This window comes from Armigeres subalbatus, chromosome 3 (genome assembly GCF_024139115.2).
Source record: "Armigeres subalbatus isolate Guangzhou_Male chromosome 3, GZ_Asu_2, whole genome shotgun sequence".
NCBI lineage: Eukaryota > Metazoa > Arthropoda > Insecta > Diptera > Culicidae > Armigeres > Armigeres subalbatus.
The window spans coordinates 223,728,190-223,741,750 of record NC_085141.1 but is presented as its reverse complement, the minus strand read 5'-3'; the positions used below and the strand labels follow the sequence as shown (position 1 = coordinate 223,741,750).

General features: G+C 38.4%; 1 protein-coding gene across 4 annotated transcripts in view; it reads right to left on the bottom strand.

The window, feature by feature from the left end:
• The window catches only part of LOC134220273 (disco-interacting protein 2), a 571,865-nt gene that overhangs the window by 357,096 nt on the left and 201,208 nt on the right, over positions 1-13,561 (bottom strand). The window lies entirely within an intron of this gene.

Sequence of the window (13,561 nt, the reverse complement as noted above, 5' to 3'; positions counted from 1 at the left end):
TAACATCGGAGCACCACTGAACGCAAACTTACTAAACGTATACCTCCCTCCGGAACAGATCACAAAAGAGGATATTATGGCTTTAATAGAACAAATTCCTGAACCTTTCATCCTGGTAGGTGACATAAATGCCCATCATCCCTTATGGGGATCGGAAAATATCAGCACTAGAGGTACAACAATAGAATCAATAATAAACGAAAAGAACCTGGTAGTTCTGAACAACGGTGAGAAAACCTACATAAACAGCGGCACAGGAATCGGATCTTGCATCGACATTTGCCTCTGCTCTAATCAACTAGCGGGAATATTGGAGCTTACCGTCTGTGAGGATTCACACGGAAGTGATCATATTCCACTAATTATGTCGACACCGTCAAAATCGCCAGCAAGTGATCGTATTCCAAGATGGAAAATAGAAGATGCGGATTGGGAAAAATTCCAAAATAACATTAACATTGAGACGAAAAATGATGTCATCGATCAAGTAGAAGAAATAACTAAACAAATAATAATAGCAGCAGAACAATCAATTCCAAAAACTAAACCAACAACTGCTGGAAAACGTGTGCCATGGTGGAGCAAAAGAAGTAGCCACAGCTGTAAAAACTAGAAGAAAAGCTCTACGTAAACTTAAAAATAACAAGAACAAACCTCCAAGCCCGCAACTAATATACGAATATCAAGACGCCAATGACAGAGCACAAAAATCATCACAGAAGCAAAAACTAGCTCTTGGAAAGAATTCGTCAGCAAATTCAACGTTCATACTCCGGCCAAAGAGATGTGGAGCAATTTTAGGAAAATTCAGGAAAATACCAATCATCAGCTATCAGAGAAATCAACTTTAACGGCCAACGCATGAACACAAACATTGAAATAGCAAACAGCCTAGCCGACCACTTTGGAAAAATATCAAGCGATAAAGAGTACAATCAAAACTTTATACCATTGAAGAACAGGATCGAGCAAACACCTCTCGAAATAAGAAATGAGGATACAGCAGAGTACAACGCACCATTCTCCAAAAACGAACTAGCAGAGGCAATGGAAGGATTAAAAGGGTCATCTCCTGGTCCAGACAACATACACTACGCCATGATCACTCATTTGCCAGTAGAATATAAGAACCTCTTGCTGAAAACATACAACTGGTTGTGGAATGAATCCATGTATCCAGTTAGTTGGACCAAATCATTCGTAGTACCTATTTACAAAGGAAAAGGGGAAAGAAACAACCCTGGAAACTATAGACCTATTTACCTAAACAGTTGTCTTGGAAAGATCATGGAAAGAATGATCAACAACAGGCTAATGTTCATCTTAGAAGAAAAATCTAATCAATCAACACCAGTATGCCTTTAGGAAAGGTAGATCTACTACCGATTATCTGGGCCATTTTGACAACATCGTGAGAGAAGCAATGCATAAAAACGGCTAACACAAGCAGTTTTTCTGGATATTAAAAAAGCCTACGACACAACCTGGCGCAGATTAGTTCTGAATAGAATCAGCGAATGGAAAATAGGAGGAAACCTCATCAAATATCTTCAACAAATGCTGATGAAAAGGAGCTTCAAAGTTAAGGTAAACGGCACATACTCCCGCGACACGCTAATGGAAAATGGTTTGTGTCAAGGATCAGTTATAAGCGTGACCCTGTTCTTGATAGCTATAGACACCATATGCTCAGACCTACCACCAAACGTCCAAGTCTTACTTTATGCAGATGACGTAGCTTTGATCTCCAGCGACAGTAACCAGAAGAAAATAGCTAAAAACCTGCAACTTGCTTTGAAAAAATTGAAGCTTGGGAAACCCACACTGGATTCAAGATCTCAGCCGAAAATGTGCAACCGTAGTATTCAAAAAGCGAGATCAAACAAACAAGCCAACGTAAACCTTAAAATTAACAACGACATAATACCGTACAAGCTCAGTCATAAATATCTTGGAGTAACACTAGACCAACACCTAACATTCAAAATACACATCGAAGAAATAAAGGCAGCATGCCAGCAAAGAATACAGTTTTTACGTTGCACAACCACCAAACAATGGGGTGCAGACCGGCAAACTTTATCAAAAATATACAAATCAGCTGTACTAGAGAAAATGCTGTACGGCGCGCCAATCATCTCCTCAACCTGTGAATCTACAATGAAGCAGCTAGAGAGCATACATAACCAAGGACTGCGAATAATAACAGGAGCTTTTCAAACCAGCCCAATAGAAAGCCTACAAGCCGAATCAGGTATACCAAGTCTTAGAAGTTTTTCAGTCAAAGACTCGCTATCTTCGCAACAAAGCAAACAAACAATGAACAGGCTTTAACAAATAGTGCAACAGACGAAGAGAATAACAACAGCTCAGGAGAATTGTGGGCCCAAGGCCCAGCATCAGAGCCAAACAATATCAGAACAAGAAGCAAGAATATTATCGAAAATATTGGAATTCCTCTACCACCAAGCAAATCCCTAAATATACCAAAAACTCCGCCATGGATAAGAAAAGACATTCTAATAGACAAAACAATGATGTCGGCTAGTAGAAACGGGAAAAACCCAAATGAACTTAAAAAACTGTTTGCTGAAAGAATCCACACCAAATATAAGTTCTGCAAGCTGATATACACGGACGGATCAAAAAACGACTCTAAAACGGGATACAGCATAGTAACCGACGAAGGAATCATACGCAAGCGAACCCATAGTCTACTCAGTATTTATAGTGTGGAGAGCCTTGCAATAATAGAGGCCCTAAACTGGATTTCAAACCAGGAAAGAGTAGGCGCATATATTATTTGCACCGATTCTTTAAGTGTTGTCACATCACTAGAAAAGAAGAAAATCAGAACCAGCTTGAAAGACGAGATAGTTCATCTGTACACCAACATAGGGAAGAAAGGTACATCGGTAACATTCATGTGGGTCCCTAGTCACATAGGCATCCCAGGAAATGAGAAAGCGGACAAAGAAGCAAAGAGTGCGCTAGAGATGAGCACAATTACGCGGAAAACAGTTGATCACCGCGAAATAAAAACCATCATTAAAAATAGTATGACTAAAAATGGGAATCCGAATGGAATTCAACATCCCACAACAAACTTAGAGAGATAAAAACACTACCAAACCATTCAAAGAGGCGCTAACAGGAAATCGTAAAGAAGATGTCATACTCAGCAGACTACGAATAGGCCACACCCGGCTAACACATGCATACTTACTGGAAAAGGAAGACCCACCAAAGTGCGTAAAATGTAACCACCCACTCACCATTAAACACATTATCGTTCAGTGCCCTGGATACGACGACGCAAGAAAGAAAATCGGACTCCAACCAAACATGAGGGAAGCATTAGCCGACGACAACAGTCAAGCAAAAAGAGTACTGGAGTTCTTTCAAGAAATATCGCTGATCGACGCGATTTGACCCCAAAGTGAAACCTTGAAGAAGAAGATGGAAACACCTTGATGAAGATGAAATCCCTGCAATAACTCTCAAGGAGAAAACGAACGATGTCATACAACGTAGTAATTTAAGCAGTGTCAATAAACTCTGTAAACTCTTGACAGACTCGAAAAAAATTTTAAAGAGTCTCTAAAAAAAAAAAAAAAAAAAAAAAAAAAGAGTTTATCGACATACACAAATACCTATGAGAAAAGCAATTTAAACTAAACGTTTTGCAATAGTAAAAAAGACATTTTAAATACTTGATTTATGAACTTCAGTTAAGCTTTCCTGTGAATTTGTTTTGCAATGACCAAGCGATAATGTATCTAAATTGTGGAAATCACGGGTGGTAGTGATTTTTTTGATACTTTCTATGCAATCCTATATTGCTATGACATCAAATAAGCACCATGATCGTCAGCGTATTATCTAATAGCAAAGACCTTACCAATTGCTCACATTTTATCCCTATCCAATTACAAGCTTCAAGGCGCCCGAAGCCCATGGACCGTGACATCAATCAAAGGCTCAGCACGTGCCTGCTTCCAGCAACTAACCAACGGCGATCATACTGAAAATCCATCAATCCACGGAACTCGTGTGCCTCTCGTCTATCAGAAAATCTGGCTTCCTCAATTCGCCACACTCGTGCGCGCCTTTGGTTGGATCCGCATTCGAAATCAAGCACCGTCAAAACGATCATTATCCTGCTCCTCCCCCGAAAAGAAAACCACTGAGCTAGTAGTAAGTCAGTCTCAGTTCGGCGAATGATGACTGGTGGCGATTGTGGGCACCGCAATTAGCTACAGGTCTGAGCGTGGGGCATATACCGAGTTGTCGTCATCGGAATATGAGTGCAGAGACTGAAGTAAAACAAGACCTAACAAAGCGTGCCTAAAAGGAGATAGACCCGTCCTCCGGCCCCAGTAAGTGGCGCACTGCAGGTTATGGAGGAAGCCCTTTATGCTTCATTTATTCATGTTGAAAGCTTTCTAGATTGAGAGAAATGCATGACATGCCAATTCAGGCATAATGGGAAAAGCGAGGAATATGACATTACGCCGTGATCAAGTTCGGATACACTTTCAAAATGCAACTAATATACAAATACACTCCCGGCCAAAATGGTTCACCCTCGAAAAATATAGGCAAAAGTTTTTGGCCGTATTTTCGCTGTCTTACATCTGATTTTGGGTATTGTTAGCTCAATATAAAAAATACAAGAAGATTTTGAATCGTAGGTATTTTAAACTAATATTTTTTAGTATTTTATGTGCTAAAATATTACATTAAGATACACATTTTTCTTAAATTTATATGGTAAAAATATGTTGATTTTTCTCAAAATTGAGAACGCAAAATTTCGAAATAAAAAGTGGAACGGAGCCCAATTTTAATCATTTTTATCCTTTCGACCTTTTGTCCTTTCGACCTTTTGTCCTTTCGACCTTTTGTCCTTTCGACCTTTTGTCCTTTCGATCTTTTGTCCTTTCGACCTTTTGTTCTTTCGATCTTCTGTCCCTTCGACCTTTTATCCTTTCGATATTTTGTCTTTTCGACCATTTGTCCTTTCGACCTTTTGTCCTTTCGACCTTTTGTCCTCTCGACATTTTGTCTTTTCGACCTTTTGTCCTTTCGACCTTTTGTCCTTTCGACCTTTTGTCCTTTCATACTTTTGCCCTTTCGACCTTTTGTCCTTTCGATCTTTTTTCCTTCGACCTTATGACCTTCGACCTTTTGACCTTCGACCTTTTGACACAGATTCGGCACGAGTATTATACACGCTAACTTTCACCTAATCAAACTATGAGTAGTCCTGCTTTTGATGGAAATTGATAAAAATTTCCTTGGGAAGAAAAGAGACGGCAATACAATTTTACTCAGTCACTGAGTAGATGAAGGTTAGAGCACAGACAAACAGACATAACACTCGAGATTCTTCCATCGTTCACTGATTTATCGGTCAATTCAAATAATCATTAGTTGGCCAATTGACCGACCGCGGCGCACCAATCGGTTTTGCTCGAGTTTGACGTTTGCTCACTACCGCCACCTGGTTCGTGATTTGCCTAAGTCGACGTAAACAACAGATGTCGTTAGTGTTCGCGCGACGATGAATTTTATCGGGAAATATTCCATGTGTTATGTCTGTTTGTCATCACAAAGCCGCTCAAGGTGATTATACAATTAAGCCCGTGGTGAGTTTCAAATTCACCACATGTTTTTCTTCTCTTATTTCCGAAGGTGTACAGCGCTAATATAAAGTCGATTGTTCAGCATAAGCAAATGATATGCCAATGTTTCACCCCGATGCGTGTTATGGTTCTCCCAGCTCATGCCCTTGAGAAATCACTGAAAAAAGCACGTGGTTTCCAAGATGGCTGATTTGGCTTTTCTGCAAGGGCTCCACGACATGAAGAAAGTGGATCCCATCGAAGAGCTCAATGACCACTGGTTGGTTCACAAAATAACTCGTCACGACAAGGAGAGGACATATCGCGACCAGCGATACCTAGTCATCGAGGCCATCTGTGCCGAATTTACCACTTCTGATCATATCATCACGCACATCGCGGATTACTGCCCAACTCAAGCCAAAGCCTGCGATAATTCATCGGCAAGCCTTCGGAGAGACATTGTCGAAGTGACTTAACGACAGGATCAGTACATCAACGCTGACGACCTGAATGCCTAGCATCAAACCTGGGACAGCATTCAAGGAAATCGGGGCGTAAACATCGACTTTGGGGAAGGCCACTACAGACTATAGCGTCGCTCGGTGAGTGGATTGGCAGAGGTTTCGACAGTGTGCTGACGCCAACATCGACTACCAGACGCATCAAGAAACGCCAGATGTAAGACCGACAGTTCCATCAAGAAAATAATTTCAGCGGCCCGGTTGCCAACGGCTTAACAAGTTAGCAACGACCCAACTTAATTGTCCAAAAATATTAAAATTAATTCCGGGGCCAGTTCCACCTTCGATTCCATCAGACAACATTGCCTCTACGGCACTAATGGCTGACAACACCTTGACCCCTAAAAACACTAAGACACCAGTATTTCGAGCATTTTTCCCTCTGGTCTTAAACCAGTGTCTGCGACTCAGCTACTTTCCATCGTCCTGAAACTCAGCGAAAGTCATCTCCATCCAAAAGCCTTTCCCTCCAAAAGCTGTCGTTCCAACATCTCAATATCTTGCACATGGAACAATTTAATTTTCGATGCTGTCTATCAACCGTACACCAACTGAATCTAGTTACACACATTCACAGACAAAAAAGGTTTAACTACAAAACCTTCGTTATGGCCTTGCTGATATCCAGTTGTGAGGCCACCAGGAACGAATTGTGTACCGCAGGCATCTGTTGATAAAACACCTGCAACCGTTGAGTGTTCTCCACTGATACACACCATGTTTCACTTGCGTATAGCAGCACAGATTTTACATTAGATTTAAAATTCGGATTTTATTGCGTGTAATTTATTATAAACAAGCAGATGTGGCACGTGCTGTTCCTTGAGGAATTCCTCCGGAAGTTCTATGAGGGATTCCTCTGGAAGATCCTTTAGGAACTCCTCTGGAAGTTTATTGAGGAATTCCTCCGGAAAGTCTTTAAGGAATTCCCCCGGAAGTTCCTTGAGGGATTCCTCCGGAAGATCCTTTAGAAACTCCTCTAGAAGTTTATTGAGGAATTCCTCCGTAAAGTCTTTAAGGAATTTCTCCGGAAGTTCCTTGAAGAATTCCTCCGGAAGTTCCTTGAGAAATTCCTCTGGAAGGGAAGGAGCTCTTCTGGAAGTTCTTGGAGGAGTTCTGCCGGAAGTTCTTCCAAGAAATCTTCCGCAAAATCCTCCAGGAATTCCCCCGGAAGTCCTTCACGAGTTTCACCGGAAGATAAAACAGAACTTCTTACGGAAGCTCCTCCAGGAAGCAGGAAGTTTTTCGAAGAAATTTCTGGATGAATTAGTGGAGGAATTCCTAATGAACTTTCGGATGAATTCCTGAAGGAACTTCCGGAGGAGTTCCTGGTGGAGCTTCCGGAGGAACTTATGAGGAATTCCTGGAGGAACTTCCGGAGGAAATCCCGAAGGAACTTCTGGAGACAATCCTGAAGGAACTTTCGGAGGAAATCCTGAAGAAACCTTCGGAAGAATCCTTCAAGGAACTTTCTGAGGAATCCTTCATGGAACTTCCGGAAAAAATCCACAAGGAACTTTCGTAAGATTTCCTCAAGGAACATGTAGAGATGAAACCTGCGGAGGAATTCCTGAGGGAACTTCCGGCGCAAAACGTTGTTATGTTTTCTATGTTGGACTATTGCAAGATAAGGGATTTCAGAAGGAAATCCTAGCATTAAGGTAGCTTCACAGCTCGGGAATTTGGTCCTTGGATTTCCCCCCTGTATTTTTACATATGTTTTCAGGATTTGAGCACGGAAAATCAAAATCCCTGTCCCATTGAAAATTCGGCGGAAAATATTCCCGAGGTGTGAGGCTACCTTTATCAGGAGATGTGGCGAGGAAAAAAATAGCGTATCCTGTAGAATTTTTATTACATACTTATGAGTGTTTTCAAAAAAAAAACTTTTGCAGAAATAGTGATTGGAATATCAATATGATTTATTAGATGAATTTTTGTAGAATAGAAAATCTCCTTTACATGAGTTCTATACGGAATTCTTGTATAAAATTGTGCACAGTATTATAGAACATAAATAATTAAATACATATATCCGCCGCCCAAAAGTAAATTCCATTATCCGCAAAAACAGTTCGCGCACTTGAACATTTTTATTTATCATGATCTGAGGCCAACGCACTGCTAGTGCACTGGATGTCCTGGATCATATGTTTCAAATCAAACCAAACACGATGCTACGCACACCAACATATCCAATGACAGATGGACCTGAAAATGTTTTTTTATTCTGGGTTCGGGTTGGCACTGACCCAGGTTTAAAAACGAATTCGACAATAGATTGTATGGACTTTTCATCGATTGCTTTTCGGCGAGTAAAGACAACAACGATGATTTTCCAAACTGTGCGGTCAATTCACTGGCCTTCGACCATCTCCTGCGGCAACTAAAAATCACACATATTATTAATAAATATATAATAGATTTAGAGTTCGACTGCTTATGTTAAACTATTTGCGAGGTTTCGGCTTTTCAGTCTGGGTATTTTTAGAACAACCGTTTAAGATCTGTCCCAATGTTTCGGCAAGTTTTTGTGGCCTTCATCAGGGGAACGTTCAGACAGTCTGGAAAATCATTGTTGTTGTCGTTACTCGCCGAAAAACAATCAATCGTTTAGTCATTTTAAGGGTTAAAACAACAAAATTTACAGCAGAAACATCTTACTGAGAAATCAATGAAAACTGTTTCTGCTGCCAATGAGAGCAAATTGAAATCTGATTTTGAAGTTGGTTTGCGGTAACAGAATAGGAAATGAATTTACTAGCAGTTCATATAAATTAGAAATCAAGCAAACTGAAATAAAAATAAGTAACAGATCACGAAGATCAAAATAAGAAAACAAATTCACAACAATCTGTCGGCGAGGTAGCTAAATAAATGTAGCTAAACATATTTGAATTGTCCAAAGCAGACTATTAGACAAAGATAAAAGGTCCTAAGGCCAATCACAGAAAACGAAAGTTTATTATAAAGAAACAAAAAAGAATTGATGTCAGTTTTTCTATTAGGTAAACAGTGATTTTCGGTCATTGACATTGGGCAATCGAGAAAAGCTGTTAAATTCAGGGTAAGAGTAAAATTTAGCAGCAATGAATATTTTGCAGAAAATTACAAATAGGTTTTTTTCTTTGGTTGAAGTAAAAAATTCAGATAAATGTAGAAACACTGAATATTTAGAAGTGGTGTAAATTTGCTCAATTTTTAAATTATTGCAAAAATTCGTCACGCACCCCGTAACTAGGGTAATTTGCCAAATGTTGAACGGCTAATTTCTTCGCCTATTGTTGAACGTACGTGCATTTCTTATGGGAGTTCAACAATAGGCGACAATAGGTAATAGGCGAATTAGCCGTTCTACATTTGGCGGTTTCCCCTACCAGATCCCGTAATTGAACCTATGCCATAAATAAACCGAATGGATTCATATAAACTGATAGAAAAAGAGTGAAATCTTGCGATAATTGACTACCTGTTGTAAAAATTGTGTTTGAGAATAGAGCACAAATCAATAGTTTATTACTGAAAATTATTAGGTATCAATGGGGATTTTTAATATTAGATGAATTATCAAACGATTGATGACAAAATTATGATGCAAGAAATTCCTTTGAAAAATGATCGACTTTGGAGACTCACAACCTATCATATTTTCGTGACGGTCTCATAAAAGAGTCATATGAGATTTTTTCACTATTGCTGAAGAAATTATATCTAAATTTAATCCCGAAACAAACGTCCACATATATGGTGATTTCAATCAGCGAGCAGCCAATTTTATTGTTGATGACGAAAATGACCAGTTTTTGGTACCAATTGTAACAATCGGAGATATATTGTTACAATATAGTAGGAGATAATGAAACACTTCAAACTCTCTTCGACAAAAGTTCATACATTGGATTGCATCAAGTGAATCATGTCAAAAATCATAACAATTGTTACCTAGACCTACTTTTTACTAATATACATCTAGGACATTCGATGACATTTTATCCGAACTCTATCTCGATTTTAGAAATGTAAACTACGAGCTTATAAAAAATAACTTGAACTGTATCGATTGGCAAAACCTTATCGGTAACCTGAATCCTGACCAAGCCGTAAATGTATTCTATCAAACATTAAGCGATGTATTAATAATGGCAGTACCTATGAAGCAAAACAAAAAAAATAAAAATTAGATTCCAGCATGGTACTATAGGAATATAATCAATCTCAAAAATAGAAAACAAAAAGCGCATAAAAAGCGTATAAGAATAATAGGAGCGATTCAAATTTAGCATATTAAAATTTAGAAATAAAAAAGGCGCATGATGATTACACTAATAAGATTGAACGGGATATTAAATCAGACCCAAAATTCTTTTGCAGCTATATCCGAGTTTTTCAGTAGTTTTCCAACAAAAATGCAACTTGTCAAGAAGATTGGAAATAATTCATTTGAAGTCAGTAACTTATTTGCTGAGTTTTTTCAAGACATTTACACAACACATGATGACTGTTACCGTGATTACTCTTATTTCTATTACTTTCCTGAGTTCGCAAATGATGTCGCAGTCGATAACATATCTCCAATCGAAATCCTACATGCCCTCAAATCTTTAAACTCTTCGAAGGGTGCTGGCCCTGACCGCTTACCACCTATACTGTTTAAATCGCTTCCAAATGAGTTTGTCAAACCTTTATTCTGGTTATTTAATTCATCTCTGGAACACAATACGCTTGCATTCCTAAGTTATTTGAATCCATTATTAATAATAAAATCTTCACACAAGTTAAAGGTTTGATTACCGGTAACCAGCACGGTTTTGTTAAAGGAAGGTCAACAACGACTAACCTGCTGCAATTTGTATCATTTTCGATAAACGCTTTAGATAGAGGAAATTATGTTGAAACTATATATACAGATTTCAGTAAGGCGTTTGACAGAGTTGATATTCCTCTCTTACTTTTTAAATTATCCAAGCTAGGCCTTAATCCCAGGTTAATAAAATGGATTGAATCATATTTGACTGGCAGAACCCAAAGAGTAAGATTTGATGGATGTTTGTCAAAACAAGTTAAGGTTACATCTGGAGTACCACAAGGGTCCCACCTTGGTCCATTGTTATTCATCTTATTCGTCAACGATGTAGATCATGTTTTGAATTACCTGAATGTTTCAATTTACGCAGATGACATGAAACTCTTTTTGGAAATACGTAAGCAATCTGATCTAGTAGTGTTTCAAAATGAAATCAACGATTTTTATAAATGGTGTAAGAAAAATCTGTTACAACTGAATGTAAAAAAGTGCAATTCAATCTCGTTTACAAGAAAGATCAATACGGCAAAAGAGAAAATATACATAGGCCAGAAAACAGTTGAAAGACGCAATCTAATTAGAGATTTAGGTATCATTATGAACTCTAAATTATCGTTCATAGATCACTACAATCATATTATTTATAAAGCAAGCAACATGCTTAGTTTTATCAAAAGATTCAGTTATAATTTTAATGATCCTTACACAATCAAAACTTTGTACGTTGCACATGTTAGGCCTCATTTAGAATACTGCAGTGTAGTCTGGGCTCCGTATCAAGAAACACATGTGAACCGCATAGAATCAGTTCAAAAACAGTTTTTACTCTTTGCGCTTCGAAAACTAGGGTGGACGTCACTACCATTGCCTCCTTATGAATCACGGTGTTCATTAATTAACCTAGAAGAACTCAAAAAACGCAGGGAATTCTCAATGATAGCTTTCAAAAACGATATTATAGCTCAAAGAGGGGATAGTAGTGAAATTTTGGCAAAAATTAATTTTTACGCTCCTATCCGTCCACTTTTTTTTCCTGTTCGGGTGTGCCACTGCGTCCAATTATTAGATCTATTGTAGCGTTACCCGTATCCTTAGTGTTTAAGTGCATGTCGAATTACTCCAGTGCTATTGAGAAGCAATGCAGTATCGGTTTCGATACAGTTGTTGTTTTGTTTTCTCCAGACCACCATGACATGGTCTCGCTATTTAGACCCTTCATAGGGAGCAATCCCATTGAAGGCGCGCCCCTTATCAATAGGAAATCAATCCTTGCTTGAGAAAACAGAACAGTAATACTGTTTTTGGCCATGCATCGGAGCCCTAGCCACTCCTAGTCTTGCTTCTAGAATATCACCAGTGAAACTCTTGAAACCCGGGATTTAGCTCTGTCTACAAGACCATTTCAAGCAAGAGAATTTGTTCAGTAATAAGAACTTCCGTGTGTTCCTCTCACTACCATTTTTCACCAGTTCATGAAGAGTTAGTACGTATTTAAACCCCTAACTCGATTTTTCCAGCAATCAGTTCAGCCTAGGACCGGGTACCGAGGTTTTTTAACTAATTGCTTGAAAAGTTGTTTCCGCTGCATACAGTTTAGCCTCAAACAAGAGGAATTCGAGTCTTTCAACTGTCTGCAAGGTAACATTAATTATGTTTTATTTCTGAGACTGCTGTTGGTAGCGGGGACTAAATACGATGAATCCTTAATTACCACAACTTATTGCCCTAGCTAGAAAAATGGATTAAGCTAGGGCTCTGTTTGGTAGATCTTACACCGCAACACACTACGTCAAAGTGATCTACCGTGTTACGGGAAATGGATCCGTCCACTTAGAAATAGAAGTCTATTTTATATCAATAATCAAAGAACAAACTATGGCAGAAATGGCCCAATAAATAGAATGATGTCTGTAATGTGTTATAATGCACATTGTGAAACAATTGATGTAACGATGAGTTAAACCGATCTAAGAAAAGTGTTCTTCTCTAGATAAGTTAGATAATGACTGAACTACATATAGACTAGATAATAAGTATTTATTGTACTAAGCATAATTGTTCTACATTTGATTGATGAGGTGAACCGGTCTAGGGCCGAAAACCTCAATAATAAAGACAATAAAAAAAAATACATTTAATTGACGGCAAATAAATAAATAAATAGATATAAAACAAAGACGTAGTCCTACGTCGACAGACAGATTTCAAGCCAATTTGATTAAATTCCGGAGGACTTCCAATAGATTTTTTTTAAATTTAATATTGGATCTTTCGGGAACTCCTCCAGGATTTTTTTTTCAGAAGTAATTTAGAAAAGTCCGCAAGAAATTTCTTTGGATTATTCTTCAAAAAAATCCTTCAGATTCCTTCATACCCAACTACGTAAGGATTTTCTTTTTCAAAATTACTTTAGGAGTACTCACGAAGTTTTATTAAAGATTAAAATAGTATTTTTAAAGGACTTTCCTAAGGAATTCCTAAAAAAAATGTCGAAGAAATTCCTGAAGGCGTTACGGGAAGATCTCATGAAAGCATTTTCAACGGAATTCCGAACAAAAAAAACTCATGACTGAATTTTTGAAGGAATACCTGGCGGATTTTCCAAA